General features: G+C 43.1%; 1 protein-coding gene and 1 long non-coding RNA gene across 9 annotated transcripts in view; one reads left to right on the forward strand and one right to left on the reverse strand.

The window, feature by feature from the left end:
• Positions 1–20,164, forward strand: part of SLC8A1 (solute carrier family 8 member A1) — a 282,886-nt gene that overhangs the window by 199,936 nt on the left and 62,786 nt on the right. The gene's annotated exons all lie outside the window — the stretch shown is intronic.
• On the reverse strand, positions 9,510–19,345 carry LOC310758945. The gene is made up of 3 exons (XR_014546121.1): positions 19,226–19,345; positions 18,776–18,887; positions 9,510–9,738 (listed from the first exon to the last, which is right to left on the reverse strand). It is a non-coding gene; the product is annotated as an uncharacterized lncRNA (long non-coding RNA).

Consider the following 20,164-nt stretch of genomic DNA (forward strand, 5'->3'; position numbering starts at 1 on the left):
AGTGGCTTCAATTGTAGTTTTTTTCTGATTGTTCCTTTCAAATTATGTGTCATAAGAATCTTTCTTAGAGCAATGATTTGAATACATGAGTTCCTTAAGGGCTCTCTTTCAGCTCCAAATCACTCTGTGTATGGGATAGAACCCTGTAGAGCTCCAAGGGGCGACAGCTTGATCTCTGTGGGGAAGAGCTTTCGGAAAGGTTAAAAAATTATCAGAGTTGTATGTTGCTGGCACCAGAGGCAGCTCAGCCAAAATTGCTGAGGGGAGGGGGGCCTTGCCATAGAGATATAATCATGAGAAGGCTTTCTGGTGAAGATCTTAATGGTAGGGGGAATGTGTGGGGAGAAAGAGACATAATGGCAGCAGGTACACCTCTGTCCGCCTCAAACATTAGAAAGTGCAGGCTCCAGAATCTGATTCTGGGAGCAAGAGGGGGAATGTGAACAGCAAGTACTAAACCTTCCCATACTTGTGATGTACTTCCTAACAGCCTGCTCTTGCCACCCCCCACTCCAATATGCTTTTCTCCCAGCCAGACTCCTCCATGAAGCTAAGGCTTTGTACCAGAATGTGGGGATGCAATCAGAGACTACACATTGCATTCATCTCCCAAGGGAACTTCTCTAGGATACTGAAGTACATCCTAATCAGTAGAAGCCAGCAAGTGGCTTCTACTGATGGTGACTGGGACCCAATATTAGCGCTCTCCTGCAAGGCTGCCTGTAGTCTGTGGGTTGGTGGGCATCTAGCCCTTAAAAAAGCCCAACAAACTTTGACACTAATGGCTTATTCATCTACCACTATGTATCTAACTTTCCCTTTGGGGAAAATCCAGAAGGGCCTGCAACAAAATGTTGCAGTGTAGAGGAAGAATTTCTGTTCGGGGCTTCAGTCAACCAAGCAACTCCTCTTCCATGTTACTCCATTCCACCCCTCCTTCACCCAAATCTTCACTATTTCCCTCACAATGATCAGCTAGCAGTCCATGTGCTCTGAGCACATCCAGTCCACTTGCAGTTGGAGATAGGGAGTCACCCTTGCATGTATTTATTTTAGTACGTCTGCAACCTTGAGGTTCTCCAGATTCTTCTGATAAGCCCCTCTTGTGTGAGGGCAGTGCTGCTTTGGTTGCATAAGCATTCACACCCAAAGAATAGCTCCGCTATTGGTATTCATCAGGGTCTTAAAATTTCCCCACCACTTCAGGCCGCCTGAAGTCATAATGGCCCATGCTGGGCCTGATAATGCCTGAAGGCCAGATGTTCCCTACCCCTTGTATATAGGATTGGTAAAGGTGGTCACTCTGCACATTCAGACGGAACTGGTATTTAAAGCCCTGTCTACCTGTCTTTTTACCTGAGCACATCACTGGTGCGATTTGTCTTCCTCAGTTGATAATGCCTGCTGGAAGAATACCGGGGGCTGGTATTCACTGTTGTTATCTGGGTGGCCTTTGCTGCTTGTTCATCATGCGGCTGACACTGTCTCAGAGAATTAGAGGTGCTTAACAAGATTGCACTTCAATTGGTCTGTTTATTCTTCATAGAGAAGTTCTAGGCTAAGTGGTTACGTGACGTAGGACCTCTTCCTATCATTAGAGAGGTCCTGTGGGGTCCAATACCTTCAGAATCTAAAGCTTATGACAAATGAAAAGTCATGGGAATGAAGCCCTTGTACCTGCTTGCTTGCATTTTTATGGAGATTTTCAGTGATACTATTTAATTTTACTCCTTTTTTGCCGTTTGTCTGACTATTTTTTGCAGAGTGATTCATATGCCTCAGGTATACAGTACAAATATTCAAGTCCTAGAAATCAGACTTTTTATGCTGAACTTTTAGCTGTAAAACATAAAAAACCTGTGTACCGCTGAGGTGCTAGGTGCTAGGTTCTAGCACACACCCTGCCCTTCGCCTCAAGGATGCCCCACCCCCTGCAAAAATCAATAGAAGAAAGAAAGCATTAATAACCTCACTGTGAGAAAAGAAGTTACAGAGAACCAGGCAGAGGGCCTTCTTGGTAGTGGTGCCCACCCTGTGGAACACCTTCCCATCAGATGTCAAGGAAATAAACAACTATCTGACTTTTAGAAGACATTTGAAGGCAACCCTGTACAGAGAAGATTTTAATGTTTGATGTTTTATTGTGTTTTTAATCTTTCATTGGGAGCTGCCCAGAGTGGCAAGGGCAACCCAGTCAGATGAGTGGCATGTAAATGATAAAATTGTTGTTGTTAGTATTAGTATGAAATACTTTTCAAGGCAAGTACTTCCCTCACTCTTTCCCTGTCTCTTGTGCCCAGTTTCAGAGGATACTTCCTGGTTCATTAAACCACAGTTTCCCGTGGTGACTGAACTGAGAAACTGTACCTTTAATAGCTGTGTAGAATAGGGAATTCTCTCAGCTGCACATATAAGAAGCTTCGCTGAAACTATTAAATGGTAGAACCCTCCTCTTTTCTTTGCCATCTGACCAGCCTAGCTTGGAGTAGACCCTTGGTGCCCAGCAGATGTCACTGGACTACAGCTCCCATCATCCCTCACAATTGGGCCATGCTGGCTGGGACTGATGGTAGTTGTAGTCCAGCAATATCTGGCAGGCCATAGATTGCCCTGTCCTTATTCCACAAGATGTGAGATGGGTGTAGACATGTGTCTTCTGATTTTGGCAAAAACTGCACATTTAATGGAACACATAGTTTTCTACTGAGCACTGAAGAGCAACCACTGAATAATACTTTCTTTCCTATGTTTTTGTTTTGCTGCTTCACCTCTCTGTATCATTGCTCTGTTTTCCCCCTAAAACTTAACTTTTCTTTGTTTCCTTGATACATATATGGGGGGGGAGAGATTAAAGGGGAGGGGGAGAGAAACTTTTTGTCTCCAAACAAAACCAAAAGAAATTGCACACGTGTGCATTTAACCACAGAACCTCATTTAACTTGAACTGAGAGCAATTGAAGAAAGTTGCCTCTCTCTGGGGATTAATTCCACTTGCTGCATTTTAGAGTGATTTTGTACATAATTGTTTTTATTGTTTCCTTGATCTAATTAATCAGTTTCCTCTCTACTTTATTTGGGTCTTACGCACAGCATAATGGAAGCACTGCTATGGCTGCAAAACAGAAGCAGCCAATGGAAGAGTCCAAAGATAGAGGATCTGCAATAATTATGGACACAGTATAATCGTGGTGAAGCTGCTACAAAGCCCCATAATTTCAATTAAAGTGGTTTATCCAATTATTATATTTCAACTCTTACAGTAAAAACATTTAAAAGAAAGTGATAAAAATAGCAGCAAATAAAATCATAAAAAGCAGGGGGCTAGCAAAAAAATTAATAAAAAGTTTAGCAGAACCAAGCAGAGGAGGTCTCAGAGGGAGGTAATTCCACACACGTGGGGCCACAACTGAAAAGGTTCTGTCTTTGTAGCCCATCAACCTAAGAACATAAGAAGCACCAACCACTGAATTATGACTCCCTTCTTTTCTGCCACGCCTCTTTTTACTAACAGTATATGAATAATTTAAATAACAACAGCCAAGGCTTTTTTTCACCTGTGCTCAGGTCCGGCACTTCTCAGGTGAGCGCCATTGCCATTCTAAGAGAACAGGGTGAATGGCATGGAGACAATGCTTTACCCCATTCTCCCCCATTTAAAAAAAAAAAATCCACTAAAAACTGTTCATGGACATCTCTCCGAGCATACACATCCTTCTATGAAGTTTTGCCCATTATGCACACTTTTGACAACCCTAATCTTTGTATGCTAATACATGCATTTTTGTGCACCTCCCCCTAATGCAAACTTCTTTGCACAAATGTTTTGGTTGGAGAACTGCGTTGCAAAATGTGGAGAAGTGTGGATTTCAAAGGATAACTGTGTTTCAGTTTGCGTTGTTGCATCTGCGTCCTCTGGGTATTGCCAAACTACAACTCCCATCAGACCAGCCCAGCAACATCTGGAGGGCATCAGGTAGGCAAGGGCTTGTGTATTGTTTCACGAAGTGTTGATCCAGCCATATACAGGCGAAAGGAGGGTCGAAGGGAGGAATGGAAGGATCCTCACAAAAGCATTGGTTTTCTGTAGCTTAAGGCACTCAGTGATCCAAACAGTTCCACAAAATGCCATCTGTTCTCTTGGTAAATGGCCACAGTCAGTCTGTCTGTCTGTCTGCTCATGTATGTGAGCATGTGGAGGACACATAACAGATTACAGTGCTGGAAAAGCATTTGTTGCAGCCTTTCATTAGCTGTATACATACAGTGTGAGTTAATGAGGAAGGGTGTCAATATTCTTTTAATGAGCTTGCCGTTCTTGCGGCAACAAGTTGAAATCCATGTGCCTGCAGAGACTAATAGCCCGGGGAACTGCACCATGTTAAACAGAGACTTTATTTATGTTCTTCAACCCCATATTTCCTCTTTGATGGCATCACTCTTCATGCAAACATCAGTTGCTGCTATCTTCTCCCAGCAAGTAATTCACCTCTGAAGCTGGGAGAAGATGAAAACATTGACATGGTGGGGATGAGAGGAATGTGTTAGATTCCCCCCCCAATTGCATATGCTAAGTTTCTTTTAAATTATAGTTGTGTAACTGTTAAATAATCTGAATATAAGCATAAGCCAATTCACTCCCGCTAACAGATATGTTAAGTTAAAGGAGGGTTTTCTGTGTAAATGAGGAACCAACTGTGATTGTTTCTCGTATATAAATCTTTACCCTCTGCTTACCACAAGTTATGCACTTCCTTGTCATCTGATGAAACTCAGCTGTTCTAGTCTGCCTAGTAACCATCAGTCCATACCTCAGTCTATCTTGCTTCAGGCATGGGCATTTGAATTTTTTTGCTACTTTCTTTTTGTGACACATGGGGCTGAGACAAGACAGAGGTATGCAGAAAAGAGCATCGGGGACAAGAAGGAGAGAGAAAAATCGTCTAGCACACAAGATCCTATTTCTCCACACTTAACCTTACAAATGATCATGGCCACAAGCATAAGAAGAACCCTAAATGGAAATAGATTTGCCTTTACATGTGAAAATCGTACAAAGCATAAATGTGGTTGCAAGCACAAAACAAGTGTAAATAATACTCTAGTTGAACATGGCTTGCACAACTTTTTAGGAAACATGAAGTAGGTGTTGATAACTAAATTCTGCTTGGTAACAGTTTACAAGCAAATTGATTTCCCCAAAAGGTGGTCCTACATTTTCTTTTAAACATCTAGTAAGTTTGATATTACAGAGGTGGGAATTACCTCAAACTGTGTGTCTGTTCCTTTAGAAAGGCCCCACTTTGAGGCGGCACAGAACACATCATTTCTCTCTTCCTTGGTGCCTGAACTAAGTCTTTAGAGATTTACTTGGGCTTATTATCAGTTTATCAAAGCTGCAATGTAAGATTCTGTAGTTGAACCTGGTGGGATTTGTAAAAAAAAGGGGGGGAGGGGAACCAACTAAGGGGATTTGTGAAGGCATCCTTAATGGGATTTGGCCTCCAACATAATAAAAGGTGTCATTTTTAACATCTCTCACCCCTTAGGTGATATTTTTAAACCTTGAGGATGAAATAGCTCTCTGTGGGATTTGTTCCCTGTGCTTTAAATATCACTTATTTCCTTCAGACTAGGTAATTGGTGTTAGTTTTATGGTGCTGTGGCCTAGAGCTAAGATGAGTGAGTCTGAAAGGATCCGTCCCCTTTCACCATTTTGCTCATCCAAACAGAAACATGTCACAAAGCACTCAAGCGGTTTTCCACATTAACATTATTTTGTTTAGCTCTGTTTAAAGAGTCGCCGTGGAAACGGACAGTAGAGGCTGCCTTATATATATAATTGCTGCTTTGGTTCTCAATCCTATTCCTATCATTCTCTGTTAGCAATGATATGTTAAAGTTCAGAGCTAAATTTAACCCCTAGGGCATTATTTCTGCAACTGATGTTTTTCTGAACACACCATCACTGTGGACCTGTTCACACTTTATTTAATGCCTTTATTTAATGCCGATTCAAATTCCCGCTTTAGATATATGTACAATTTGAAGAGTAGGATGAATCTGCCTTTTTTGCTTTATAACCGCTCACATCATGTGGGCAGTTACAGATTTTTCTAGGCCTCTCTTTCCTCCCTGTATTGTTACCTTTGCTCTCAAAGGCCCGGCTAATCAGGCCTCAGCAGGGGTGGGTTTATCACATCTTGATGCCTAAATCTCTCATCTCTTCCACAATATTTATTTATATTTTATCCAGAGTATTACAGTGAGTTAAAGTAAAAACAGAAAAAGAAAGAATAGGGGAAGAGAAAAAGAAAAAGGATACATAAAAACATTTTTAAAGGCAGAGGAAACCAGCAATAACAAAATAACAATAAAATATAATTAAGGCGTGCTCTGGTCCATGGGGTCACGAAGAGTCGGACACGACTAAACAACAACAACAACAATAATTAAGGTTACAGAAATATGTAGTATATATGTAAATGGATAAACTTATGGTTTCCCTCAAATATACATTGGTTCATGGATCACAATGGTTCCAATAAATACGTTCCAAATATCATTAAATTTGTCCAAGCATAATCTTTGTCTGAAAGCAATCCTTTCATGGGTTGCAAGAGCTGTCATGTCATCTATCCATTGATGAGAGGGGGCCATATTTATTAATGTCAATATTTTTACAGTTGTAAGGGCACAGAGAATCAATTTATGTTGACCACTTGTCAAGCCTCATATATTAATTATATCGTTTAAGAAGATGTTATCTTCTGACATTTTAAACTCTTTTCCCCACAGTAATATTTATACATCCCAGTATTTTTTTCCAAAAAATTGCAAACACCATATAAACATGTTTCAAAGAAGCATCTCTTCCATGATGAAGGCCAAAGTTTCTCACTGGCCCATTTAATACTTCATCACTTCCTTCTTCCTGCCTTTTGTCGGCTGGAGTCACCGGCCCTGTTTGCACATCACAGTAAACTTTAGCTTTCCAGGACCACGTGAATGGGCTGCCTTTCAGAGAGAAGCTCACCTCTCTGTGCTCCAGTGAGTTAAAAGGACTGGGAAGGAGCAAAGAGTCAGCACTTTCGTGCTAAGCCATAGTTTGGCTTACCGCTTCATGCAAATACTGCCATTGCATTTCCGTCTAAATACAGTAATTATTTCTAAATTTGTACCTATGCACATAAATCAGCCTATGCAAATTTTACACAAAGTGGTTTCTTTCTTGTCCTCTTTTTTGTTGGTGCATACATGACCACTTGGAAAAGATGTGGACATTGCACTGAGCAGGCAAAGAGCCTGACTTAAGTCATGTTTTGAGTGCAGCTCAGACAAGCTGCTACAATCCTAAACAGCCGCTTTTCAGCCTTCCCTGGACAGGATTGCTATTTTTACACGAAGGCTTCTGCCATGTGATTTAACTTGGCAAACTTTGATAAATAATTTGTAAACCTCCCACACAAACACACGTGTACAAGTCCCTCTCCTCTCTTGGCACCCTTTCATAAAAGAACCCATCACGGGAATGACACCCATTTCAATAATAGAATGGTTGCCCGTGTTGGAGGGCTGTCGCCATGACAACTGTGACAGGTGCACAAAACAGGGTTAGCTTGTTTTTGCTGGAAAGGTTGCAGCCATTATTTTTCATAAGCGCAACTCTTGGTGGAAACAGCGGCAAAGTGCATCCGTAGCTCCACACGGGAGCAAAGTGGTTTTCCCAAAAGCAATTGTATGTCTTCGATGTGCATAGAATAGACGGATCCCCAAACTGCAATCCCATGCTGCTTAAACCCCATTGCTCGAAGCCCTCTTTGTACATTTGAAAGGTTTTGGGGTGGAAATGTGTGTTTTGGTGTTGGCACTGGCCCTGCCCTTTCCAATCCTTCCACAGTCTGAAGCTCTGTTGTTTTTTTTTATAAATTTTTTATTGGTTTTTCAACACATATTGAAAGACAATACAACACAATACATAAACAAACAAACAAACATATAAACACGTATAATTTCTTGACCTTTCTTTCCTTAAACCTTCTTTCAGCGACTTCCCCATACCTCCCCTTTCTGCATCCCTGTTTTAAATCATTCCAGCAACCCCTAATTTCAATTTCTTATAGCACTTTCTTTAAATCTTTTTTCTCATATCCAATTGTTTGTCACTGCAATTCTATTTTGCATTACCCAAGACATTTTAACATTCATTAATTTTACAACAATTCTTAAGATAAACTTTAAATTTCTTCCAATCTTCTTCCACCGTCTCTTTCCCTTGGTCACGGATTCTGCCAGTCATCTCCGCCAGTCCCATGTAGTCGATCACCTTGGTCTGCCATTCTTCCAGTGTGGGTAGTTCTTGTGTCTTCCAATACTTTGCTAAGAGTACTCTTGCTGCTGTTGTAGCATACATAAAAAACGTCCTATCTTTCCTTGACACCACAGTCTGAAGCTCTGAAGGAGGATTACCAGCATTCCCAGTCATGCAAGTGCCTCTAAGCCAGGGGTCAGCAAACTTTTTCAGCAGGGGGCTGGTCCACTGTCCTTCAGACCTTGTTGGGGGCTGGACTATATTTTAAAGGGGGGGGGAGAATGAATTCCTATGCCCCACAAATAACCCAGAGATGCATTTACATTCTACTCATGTAAAAACATGCTGATTCCCAGACCATCTGTGGGCCAGATTTAGAAGGCGATTGGGCCGGATCCAGCCCCCGGCCCTTAGTTTGCCTACCCATGCTCTAAGCACTTTAAGCCATGCACAGTTGGAGGCCCCATCAATATATCCTGCTCAATGTGGGCAGGTTGCAGGGAGGAACAAACATGCCTGGTGCACCCAGGGACATTTGTAGGTAAGCGGCATAGAATCATATAATTGTAGAGTTGGAAGGGACCCTGAGGGTCATCCAGTCCACCCCCTGCAATTCAGGAATCTCAAGTATAGCATCCATGGCAGGTGGCCATCCAACCTCTGACTAAAAACCTCGAAAGAAGTCCACAACTTCCCGAGGGAGACTATCCCACCGTTGAACAGCTCTTACTGTCAGAAAGCTTTTCCATATGGCTAGTTGGAATCTCATTTCCTTCAACTTGAAGCCACTGGTTCAAGTCCTACCCTCTGGAGCAGGAGAAAACAAGCTTGCTCTATCTTCCATTCCAAACTCTGCATTTTGGCCCATTTGAGCTTTCGGTTTCCCAGGCTAATTTTATTTATATATAAACATTCCCCTTTAATTTTTCATCATTGCTTTCTTTCACTGGGCTATAGGGCAAAAAGAAAACTTGGCCTGCTAATTACAGACTCCTTGTCTCCCCAGCTGCTTCCCATTTGGCCGAGATTTGCCAGCTGTAATCATCCAGCGAAGTGGTGTCTCTTTCAGAGAAACTAGTTGCTGCTGGGGATGAATCCTAACATTGGCTAAAGGTGGCAAGATGTGGCTATTAGCTGCTGAATAAAAACTGCTCCTATTGTCAAATTAAATATTAAACACTTCATACTCCTTACGTCCTGGTTTCCAAAAATTGCAGGTGTCAGATAATTTTCAATTATGGCAGTGCAATAAACTAAATGTCCCAGAAAGACCCTTTGAACCAACGAGCTGTGGAAAATAAATTGTCACAGTTGATTATGGCATTCAGAAATGACAGGCCTTTAAAGTCAAAGCATGACAACACAAGAGTGTCAGTGATCATCAGCTGGAGGCTTGATTCTGCAAAGAGCAAGAGAGCTGGTCTCGAAAGCTGCAATGGAAGAGGCGGGGAAACATATTAAGGCTGTTGGACTGCAACTCCCATCATCCTTTATTTTTATTATTGCATTTTTATCCCAGCTTTCCTCCAAGAGGCACAAGGTTGTTTACATGGTTCTCCCTCACCTTCATTTTATCCTCTCAGCAACCCTGTGAGGTAGCCTAGGCTGAAAGACCTGCCCAAAGGTTGCCCAGTGAGCTTCATGGCTGAGTCGGGACCAGAACTCTGATCTCCCAGGTCCTAGTCTGATACTCTTAACCATTACAACCACACTGGACCCTTAACCTTTAGCCATGTTGGTTAACCACACCTTCCCTGTTCCTGTATTCAGGCTCTGGTGAACATTCACCAGTTTTGATTTACATGCTAAAAACAGCCATTTGACCAGGTAGAAAACATTTTGTGAGAACATTCCTCTTTTTCTTCTATTCTTTTGGTGCCCAGCTGCCTCCTTTATGAGCGTAACTTACTCAAGGTGGCTTGCACAGAAATAAAAACAGCAGTGAGATGAAATAAACACCAAATTTCCACTATAACTACATTTTTAGCAATAGTAAATGCATATCTAGGCCAGAAATAGAGCACAGTTTTAACAAGTCTTGCCAGCCAAAGGAGCTCAGTAATGAGATGAAATATCACTTACGAGTGTGCCACTGAGAACAAGTGGGTTTTCAAGGCTTTTCTGAAAACGTGAAGTATGGGCTTAAACGGTATTTCAGATAACTCAAAGCTAAACCATTTAGCTCTGCGGTGTTTGGTTTGGTTTTTTGACTCAGCTAAACATCTTCCACCTTCAAAGGGATGTGTGCATCTGTCTCAGCCCTAGAACACATCCATTCCCAAACTGTTATTTTCCAGATAAGCGGTTCCCTCCACCTCGCCATCCAGCTCGGTTTCAAATACCTCACACTCCTTCCAGAGAGCCAGTGTGGTGTAGTGGTTAAGACCGGCAGTCTCGTAATCTGGGGAACCAGGTTCGTGTCTCCGCTCCTCCGCATGCAGCTGCTGGGTGACCTTGGGCCAGTCACACTTCTCTGAAGTCTCTCAGCCCCACTCACCTCACAGAGTGTTTGTTGTGGGGGAGGAAGGGAAAGGAGATTGTTAGCCGCTTTGATACTCCTTAGGGTAGTGATAAAGCGGGATATCAAATCCAAACTCCTCCTCCTCCTCTTCTTCTTCTTCTTCTTCTTCTTCTTCTTCTTCTTCTTCTTCTTCTTCCAATGGAAAAATTAAATCACAGGTGCAAGATCTAGAGGAGTAGTCAAGGGAACACTTAGGTTGGCAAGGGGTTGTGTCGGGGGGTGTTTCTGATGGTGGGAAGGGACACAAGGAGTGGCATTAAGTGAGCATGCATATGATCACAGAGTCCCCTCCTTCTGTTCAAATTAGACCAGAAGGTAGGCTTGTGTCAGGGCTGGGCCATTGGCAGATCAGAAAGGAGACTCAGAGACTGAAAGTAAAGTCAGCAGTTTAGTCAGTAAAATAGTACAGTCGTACCTTGGAAGCCGAACAGAATCTGTTCCGGGAGTCCGTTTGACTTCCAAAATGTTTGATAACCAAGGCACAGCTTCCGATTGGCTGCAGAAGCTTCCTGCACTCAATCGGAAGCCCCATCGGACATTCAGCTTCCAAAGAAAGTACGCAAACCGGAACACTCACTTCCGGATTTGCGGCACTCGGAAGCCAAAACATTCCAAGGTACAACTGTATACAAGTAGAGAGAACGCAGGCATGGCTGAGCTCAGTGGCGATGTTGCCAAGACTAGCGCTTGGCCTCTCCACCTAAATCTTTTCCTCCAGATGCCTTCCAAGTCCAAGTCCGGGGTGGCCCAGTTGGGCTTTCTGAGCTTTCTGTTCAGCTTTCTGTTCAGCATGACCTTGGAGTAAAAGGAGGATGGGAGCTTACTACAGTGGGACTGGGCAGCTGCTGCGAAGCTGTTGCAGCGTCTGTCCCTTCCTCCTCCTCCTCTCCTTTGGGTCCGGGGCCTGAAGTGTCTCCCTCTGTAGCCTGTCCTGCCCTCAGACATCTTTACAGAACAACAGCAACAACAACTCCTAGAAACACCACTTGATTTTAATCTGTATTGGCAATACCACAGATTTATGAGTGAGAGCTTTTTTCAAGCAAACACACAGGTTAGGGCCCCAAGGCTTGAGATCCGAAATATTTTTTTCCAACCCTTTCAGTTGCTTGGGACTGCCTAGCTCATTAGGAATGCATGTCTACTCAGGTGTAGGTGCCATTGAGTTCAGTGGAGCTTACTCCAGGTAAGTGGGCATAGGATTGCACCTTTAGCCTTTGTATGAGCCCATTGAGTTTCGTTCTTTCCATAATCATCCACTGAGTTTATTTTTTAAAATCCCCTTTATTCTGAAAGGTTTTAGGCTGTCTTCACACTCACTTAAGCCAGAGAAAGATCCGCTAGCTCCTGCCAGCTATGAGCCTCACAGCTTTCCCTGTTCTGTGGCAGCCAATTACTGCCAATTGCCAGGGCAGTTTTGCAGTGTAGGCATTTGTAGATTGATTAAGCCTATCCACTTTTCCTACATTTGCTATCAGCTGCTGGTGCTGAAGGCGGTTGGCACCTGTCTGCCTCAGTGGCCCTGGAAAGTGCAAGGAGGAGACGCAGAAATCCCCTTGCGCCATTACTGATGGCCTGAGTCATTCCCTCTCTCCTGACCATTAGGCCTAACAAGAAAACGCCAGGAGCATTCTGCTCTTCCCTCTCCCCAACTCCCCCTCTTTCTTTCTACTATGATTATAATTAGAGGCTCTGCTTGTTGTTCTATTTTGAATTATAATTCACTAAGGCACATCACCAGTCTCCAGACAAATGTTCTGGTGTCTGCAAAAGCATGTTTTACCTCCTCAGAATTTGCTCCTCGGAGAATCTCAAGTGGGAAAAACAAGAATTGCCCAGAATCTTGTTTCTTCCCCACCCCCCACCCATATATATATATATATATATATATATATATATATATATATATATTACTTTTTTTTTTAAATTAAGTTGAAGCAATTATTTGTGTCTGTAATATATTATTGATTTTTTTGAGAAACTTCGGTCCAGACACAAGCCAATGAACAAAAAAACAGGCACTGACAGCCAAATGAGTAGAGAAAATTACTGTTGTTTATCCTCATCGACTTTTTTTGGTAAATGTATTTATAACCTGCTTTTCGGTCCTAAAAAGAGCCCCCCAAGCCAGCTTGCAATCAAATACACTAATAGCAGACTCAGCTCTCTGAGTGCTACTCCTTACACACATACAAGGGAGAAGAAATATCAGCAGTCTTGGGAGAGCCACATACTTTGAGTAAGCAGAAACACTCCAGCTTGTTTCCATGTGAAAAGAACAATAATGAACATTGTGGTCCTTTGGTTTTAAAAATCCACAGTTCCTTTTCACAGTACCATTGTTTCACAGGCAGACGATGCCCGTATTGGTTTAAAAATGCTAGAAGCAAGGTTTTTATTTCATTGTAATATTCTTATACCTCTTACCATAAAAAAGAAATATATTAAGCAGTTGTGTTGAGGTATACAGAACTCTTGGCACTTCCAGACCAGCAGCTTCTTGAGCATTCATCCTGGTTTGTTTCCACAAGGTTGTCAGGAAGCATGTTGACTGTTCGTTGAGCGCTCATTTTGATTTGTTTGCAACCTCACCTTACTGCAAAAAGCAGGGTTGGTATTGGTGGGGGTTTGCTGTGTCCAACAGCACCAAATCCACTTCAACTATGCAGCCTTAATTTGCTGGCTTGTGGTTGACTTTTACCTGGAAAATAGCAACAGTCTGGAAATTCACTTAGATGCTTGGAGAAGAATAAAAGAATCTCTGCACAATGTGTGTGTGTGTGTGAGAGAGAGAGAGAGAGAGAGAGAGAGAGAGAGAGAGAGAGAGGAAATATTGGGCAGAAATGGTGGCATACAGAGAAACGTTGCTTAGCAAGGCTGTGAGGCTAGGATTGTAGGCTCGGTGGTAGTGGATGTGGTTTGCATACAGAAGCCTCCAGGTCCAATCCTTGGCATCTAAAGTGAGGCAGCAGGTGATGAGAAAGGCATCTGCTTGGAGATCTCAGAGAGATGCTGCCCGTCAGAGCAGACAATGCTGCCCTAGAAGGACAAATAGTCTGACTAATACGGAGCAACCCCACTAGGCTCCTAAAATTGTGGGCTCCCTGATTTTAGAACGTTTGACTGCCTGTCTGTGAGGTGTGTACGGTGCACTTTGTAGAAACCGCGCAAAAGTTATGCATGCCACAATGTAAAGATTGCACTGAGCGACTTACCTCTAAACGGAGTTGGCAGAATTCGTTAGTGGTGTTAATTATTCAAAGAAACAGCACAGCACTTAGTCAACCCTAAGCAGAGTATTTTACTAGTGTGCCGCTCTACAGCGTTTCTGCGACCAGCACCCCAAGCCCTGACTCACTTAGTCAGCTTCACTTTATTACTTATTCAGGAACAAAGAACCATTTTTCAAAAAGCGATCTTCTTTAAAAAGGAAAAAAAAAAAGAATGCTGTTCATCGTCCTCCTTCTGAAAGATTTCAGCTTCATTTTTCATAGAGCTGCACGAGATTGATAGTGATGCGTTAAACATTCACAGGATGAAATGCCGCTACCGTGGTTCGACCCTCTTAGAGAGACACTTAAGGGAAGGTTGTTTAGGGGTGGGGAAAAACGCGGCATTTTAAGAGTGTTTGAGGTGGTTTGCTGCTGCTCTCTTCCAGACAACCGTACGTTTTTCAGGCTTGGAGGCGGGCACTGGCAAACAAACAAACCAGTGTACCTTTTAATGGTATGGTGATGGAAAGAAGGTGGACCTGTTTGATTTTCACCCGCCATCCAAGTTGCTACTAAAGGACTGCTCTGAAATGCTTTAAATTGCTATAACAGCTTGTCAGGTAGACAGTCAACAGGTGCAGCTTCTCCCTACTACCGTCCGGGCGAGGGACGGTACTGTTGAACTTACTATACTTAGTGCTGATGATTCCGTGGGAAATGTTTAAAGCACCGGCAGATCTGAAATGTGGCTGACATATGCTTTCTTCTCACTTTTATCTTATGGGGAACAACACCTGCAAGTTTTTACAGCTAGTAAAAAGTCAGTTTTGGATCAGTCTTCATCATGGGCACTTTAGCACTAATTCAAGTTTTGTTAGTAGTGGATAGCGTGCTTTAAGAAACTTCCCTATTTTGAGTTTACTTACATACCTACTTCAGAAGAAAGTATGCACCTTAATCTTCTTGTTTTTGCAAAGCTTTAAGGAATTTATCGTGCATCGCTGCTGCTCTTATTGCAAACACTAAATCTTTCTCTTCCCACTCCTTATAAATTTGAACATACTTTCTTTCCCAGTGGGCTGCCTGAATTCTAAAGTGGCACAGTCCACAATTACACCACCACATCCTGTGTGACATTAAAATACATTCACTTGATTTCATATATAACCTTTTTTCTTTTAAGAAAAGGGGGGGGGACACATTTCCTTCAAAGTACAGATGTGAAATCTGAAAAATGTTTGAAGTCAAGAAATCGAATGTTCTGAAGTTCTGCCAGATTTATAATGTGTATGACCTTTAATTCAGATGTAGTAACTGCAGGGGAGCAAAGACAGGAATTGGTTTTAAGCTCTCCCACTCACGGGGGAAGAACTGCAGTTCAGTTTGCATTTAAGGACCATCCTGTCCAATTTACGCTTTCCAAAACAAATCACAAACTGAAATACAGACGTCCTCTGAAACACACATTTCTCCAAATCTTGCAGTACTGTCCTCTCTAGCCAAGTAATGTGTTCAAAAATGCATACAGAGAGTCCGCAAAAGTGCATAAATTCATGAAAATAGCATGCAAGAATGCATTATATTAGAGGGCATTGGTTTGCACAAAATGTGCATATTAGGCAAAATAGCATGCAAAAGTGTATATTTGGGGAGGATTTGCACTAAATTGCAGGTGGTTTTTCATGAGGACTTAAAAAATATTCACAAAATGATGTGGAAATGTAGAGAACTGAAATAAAGACTGGAATCATTGAGGAACAGAGAGAAACCAAAATCGACAGATTTGCCCCTCTCAACTACTGGCAACTGTATTTAGCTTGGGGTTCTCTGGACACCACATCCTGCGAAAGGTTACAGAGACAATGCTTGCATGGCAAAACCTGTCTGAGCCCTGGGAGTAAAGGTTGCAAAGCAGCTAAATAAGAAGAAATGGGAAAGGCAGGGGACAGGTTTGCTTTAAAATGCAAACAAAACCCAGCAGAAAACTGTTTTAGCTATTCCCTCCACTAGCCTTCATATACAGTGTGTCAGGCCTTGCCGTTGTTCACATAAATACCTTCTGACTCATGCATGAATCTGCCCATAGAGATACACTTTGCAGTGGCCATTTATCACTAAATATTAACTTCACTTTCTTACTTGTTTTCCTTCCCCTTTCACTGATACCTAGCTCTGACTGAAGAGGCAAATCTGTGTGTGGGCTGCATCACTCGTGAGCAGCTTTGTACAAAAAAACTCCCTGTTCACAGAAAGCTAGCACATCTGGGAGAACTCTTCACCATGTGCTAGCATTTTGTGTGCAGGGATTTTTAAAAATTATTATTTTTGCATGTCACATGAACTGCCAGCTACTATCTGAAGTGGTACAGTCAGTCAGGATCAGATTCACCCGAGAAGTCCAAACTATATGTTGAATAGAGTTCCATGTAATTTTCCCTGGAAATACAGTTTTTAAATTAAAAACAGCTGCAGTCAGCAGCACAGGAATAATGGGTATACACAGGGTGTTTAACAGTTCCCCTCTTATCATGGTTTGTCCTCTCAAAATGTCCCCCAAGCTGGTTTACCTCACCCCACCCAGTCGGGGTTAATTTCAGGATAGGCAAGGTGCCTCCCAGCCAGTGGTTGCTCCCTCAAACTGGGAAATGAAAAGATATAAGTAGTATCAATATAGGAAACTGACATTTCTTTCCTTTTGTTCTTTCTGTGTTTTCTCTTTTATTCTTGTCCTCTTCTTCCTCACTTGCTTCAGGCAGCTTCAGCCTTCATCCTAACAAACAGCTTTTCTGTCCATGTACACAGTGCTTTGCATCATAAATATCAATTTCTTGCATTCAGTAGCAGCAAGGCCCAATGTGGTGGTTGGTTATTTGTTAAAGCGAAGCATCTGGTACATATGCACCCATGCCAGTACATGTACTTAATCAGAACACAAAGGCAGCTTTTTAATGTACCATTCCTGGGCTGTGAGCTGCAAAAACAGCTGTACCAGCTCGGGGGAACCTCCAAACCATGGTCCAGATTAATAACAATATAATAATAATAATAATAATTTATTATTTATACCTCACCCATCTGGCTAGGCTTCCCCAGCCACTCTGGGCAGCTTCCAACAAAATATTAAAATACAGTAATGCATCAAACATTAAAAGCTTCCCTAAACAGGGCTGCCTTCAGTTGCCTTCTAAAAGTCTGGTTGTTGTTGTTCTCTTTGACATCTGGTGGGAGGGCGTTCCACAGGGCGGGTGCCACTACCAAGAAGGCCCTCTACCTGGTTCCCTGTAACTTGGCTTCTCACAGTGAGGGAACCGCCAGAAGGCCCTCGGCGCTGGACCTCAGTGTCCGGGCAGAATGATGGGGGTGGAGACGCTCCATCAGGTATACTGGATCAAGGCCGTTTAGGCTTTAAAGGTCAGCACCAACACTTTGAATTGTGCTTGGAAATGTACTGGGAGCCAATGTAGGTCTTTCAAGACCAGCAAAGGTGCTGATTTGATTCATTTTGCCCCAAATCATGCCCATCTGCCCAACATCTGGCACCGTATGTTCTGGCAGGTATGGAGGTTCCACCTCATTAGGGCTTAGGATAGAGAACCAGTCAGCAGAGCCATCCATGCTGGCCAATAGGTGTCCAGCATACCTGTAGCAGGAAAACAAGGCTGGCATTGTCTTGGAGCAGATCTGGACTGCCTCCCACATGCGCTATGCCATGTTTCCTGCAGCTGAGAGACTGCCAGTTCCTCCCCATGCCCTGAGAAACTGACCACCATTGTCTGCTATGGACAGGTCGAGGGCCCACCCAGAGAATTGCAGCACACACAATTGACATGGCCTGTTATGCCAAGGCAACAACATCTCTGCTGTGTGTCTGCCTTCCAGTGATGATTCAGGGTTTTGATGTTAGTTTAAAGAAAATAAACAACCCCCAGTAAAGCAGCATGCTTCATGCGTTCATTGTCAGTTTGGAGTTGCAGAAACTGCGAGTGAGCGGAGACCACAATGGGTTGTTGCTGAAATGCCCATGGATTCCTTGTCTGTGCGGGCAGGGGTTGCTAATCCTCAAATGACAACTTCTAAATCTTTGTTTTGTAAACAAGCCATAAGAGGTGCCAATTGGAGCAGTGTCCTCTTTTGCTGTCTTACCAAGGGGAACGCGCACCATACTGCGTGAACAAAGCCCATCAACCCATAATTACACTTCAAATGTGACATTTCCTCTAAACCCTTTGCATAAGGATATAAGCATGCCTGTTTTCTGCAGAGGACATGCAAGTATCAGCACGCCTGCATGTGCATGTACACACACACACACACACACACACTGCTAATTTGCCACCAGTTTTGAGAACAAATTATCTGTAGTTTAAGGGTACTGAGAATTGTTTCGATAACCAACATTCCCCTCACAGAGCTACAGTTCCCAGAGTTCCCTGGGAAGAGGGACTGATTTTTAAACCACTCTGGGAATTGTAGCTCTGTGAGGGGAATAGGGGGGTCTCCTAACAACTCAGCTCCCTTAACACACAACAATTCCCGGGATTGTCTGGAGGAAGACACCAAAAGTGGTCTAATAGTGCTTTTAATTTATGGTGCAGATGTGACTTCTATTCCTCCCCCAGTTTTCCATTTGTTTCCCCCCCCCCTCCAAAAAAGAAAGAAAATCCCTTTCATGCTAAGTCGTTTTGGGGCAGGTTTTTTTGGGGGGGGCTATTTAATGTGTTTTCAAAAGCTTACTTTTCATACTTCTGAAAACCTTGGGGCTCCCTGAGAATGCTGACATCTCCTTTTTGCTTCTCAGTTGCCCGCTTTCAGCTCCATTCCTCTTGGCCCACACAATCTGTGTTTGCTATTATGTGGGAGGAGGGAAGAGAGGAGAAGAAGAAATATCACAACACAAACTTTGCATTTCTTGTAATGTCTAATTCCACCCAAAAGCCACCTAGTACAGGGCTGGCCCACCCATGAGGCAAGGTGAGGCAACTGCCTTGAGAGGCAGGATCCACAGTGGGGGGCAGATCTGGCCTCCAATGAAAGCATCTGCTGCTGCCAGATCTGCCACCTTCTCAGCAGTGCTGCCTTCTCAGCAAACCCTCTGGGCATTAGGAGTCACTGCTGGTCTCCTCCCAACCCTAGGGAAGAAATGACAGGGGCTGCCCTCTGGGGTTTCTTGGGCTCTGGACTCACCTAGCACGATTCAGATCAGGCCCTTTCTCCCCCTGCAATGGCCTTTGGCTGCCACTTCAACTGTCAGGTAAGGTTGATTCAATTCTCCTCCTTGTTCCCAATGTGGATCTTCACTCACCCCTTCTTTATTTGGTTTATTTGATTGTTTGATTATTTGATTGTTGTTAGCCGCCCTGAGCCCGGCTTCGGCTGGGGAGGGCGGGATATAAATAAAATTTATTTATTTATTTATTTATTTATTTATTTATTATTCCCTGGAGGAGTGGGACGTCGTTTTGTGGTTTGTCTCAGGTGACAAAATGTATTGACCTAGTAGTGGATTCATGGCAGACTTGGGATTTGAAATGGGATCTCTAGCTCACCATCAGTCGCTACCCTATAGCAACCCAGTAGGCAAGTGTCCACTGGGGAGAAATACTTGCCGATTCATCACAACTTGTGAATTGGATTTGGAGATGTGAGGAGCCTCAAAGAAAAACGCGGGCAGTCCATTTTTGCTCTTGGGAACTGTGAGCTGGTACATCAATAAGTTCTAGCTGTTGTCTGTGCTAAACACCCAGCCTCTTTGTTTCCATATTCCCAAAGACCGCAGCACAATAGGACACAACTCCCTGCTCTGTAGATTAGCCACAGCATCACAAGTGGTGGTGGCACTCTCTCATTCTGCAGGGGCATAACTCTTTTGATAGGGAATTCAGTGCCCCTGGGGCAGCAGGAGTAGGCCACAACAGAAGCAAGAGGGGGGAACTGGCATGGTTTGCAGAAGTACCAAAAATATTTTTAAAAGGTGGCAAAACCCACACACGAAAAGGCCAATGAGGATTGGCATGCTCACTTTCTATCAGGAACCACTGAACGTTGAATGTCAGCTGGAAAAGAAAAATGGAAAATAGATAGAGGATATTGATTTCATTTACTTGAACTAACTCCTAACAGTTT

Source organism: Podarcis filfolensis (assembly GCF_964270895.1).
Source record: "Podarcis filfolensis genome assembly, chromosome: 3".
Lineage (NCBI taxonomy): Eukaryota > Metazoa > Chordata > Lepidosauria > Squamata > Lacertidae > Podarcis > Podarcis filfolensis.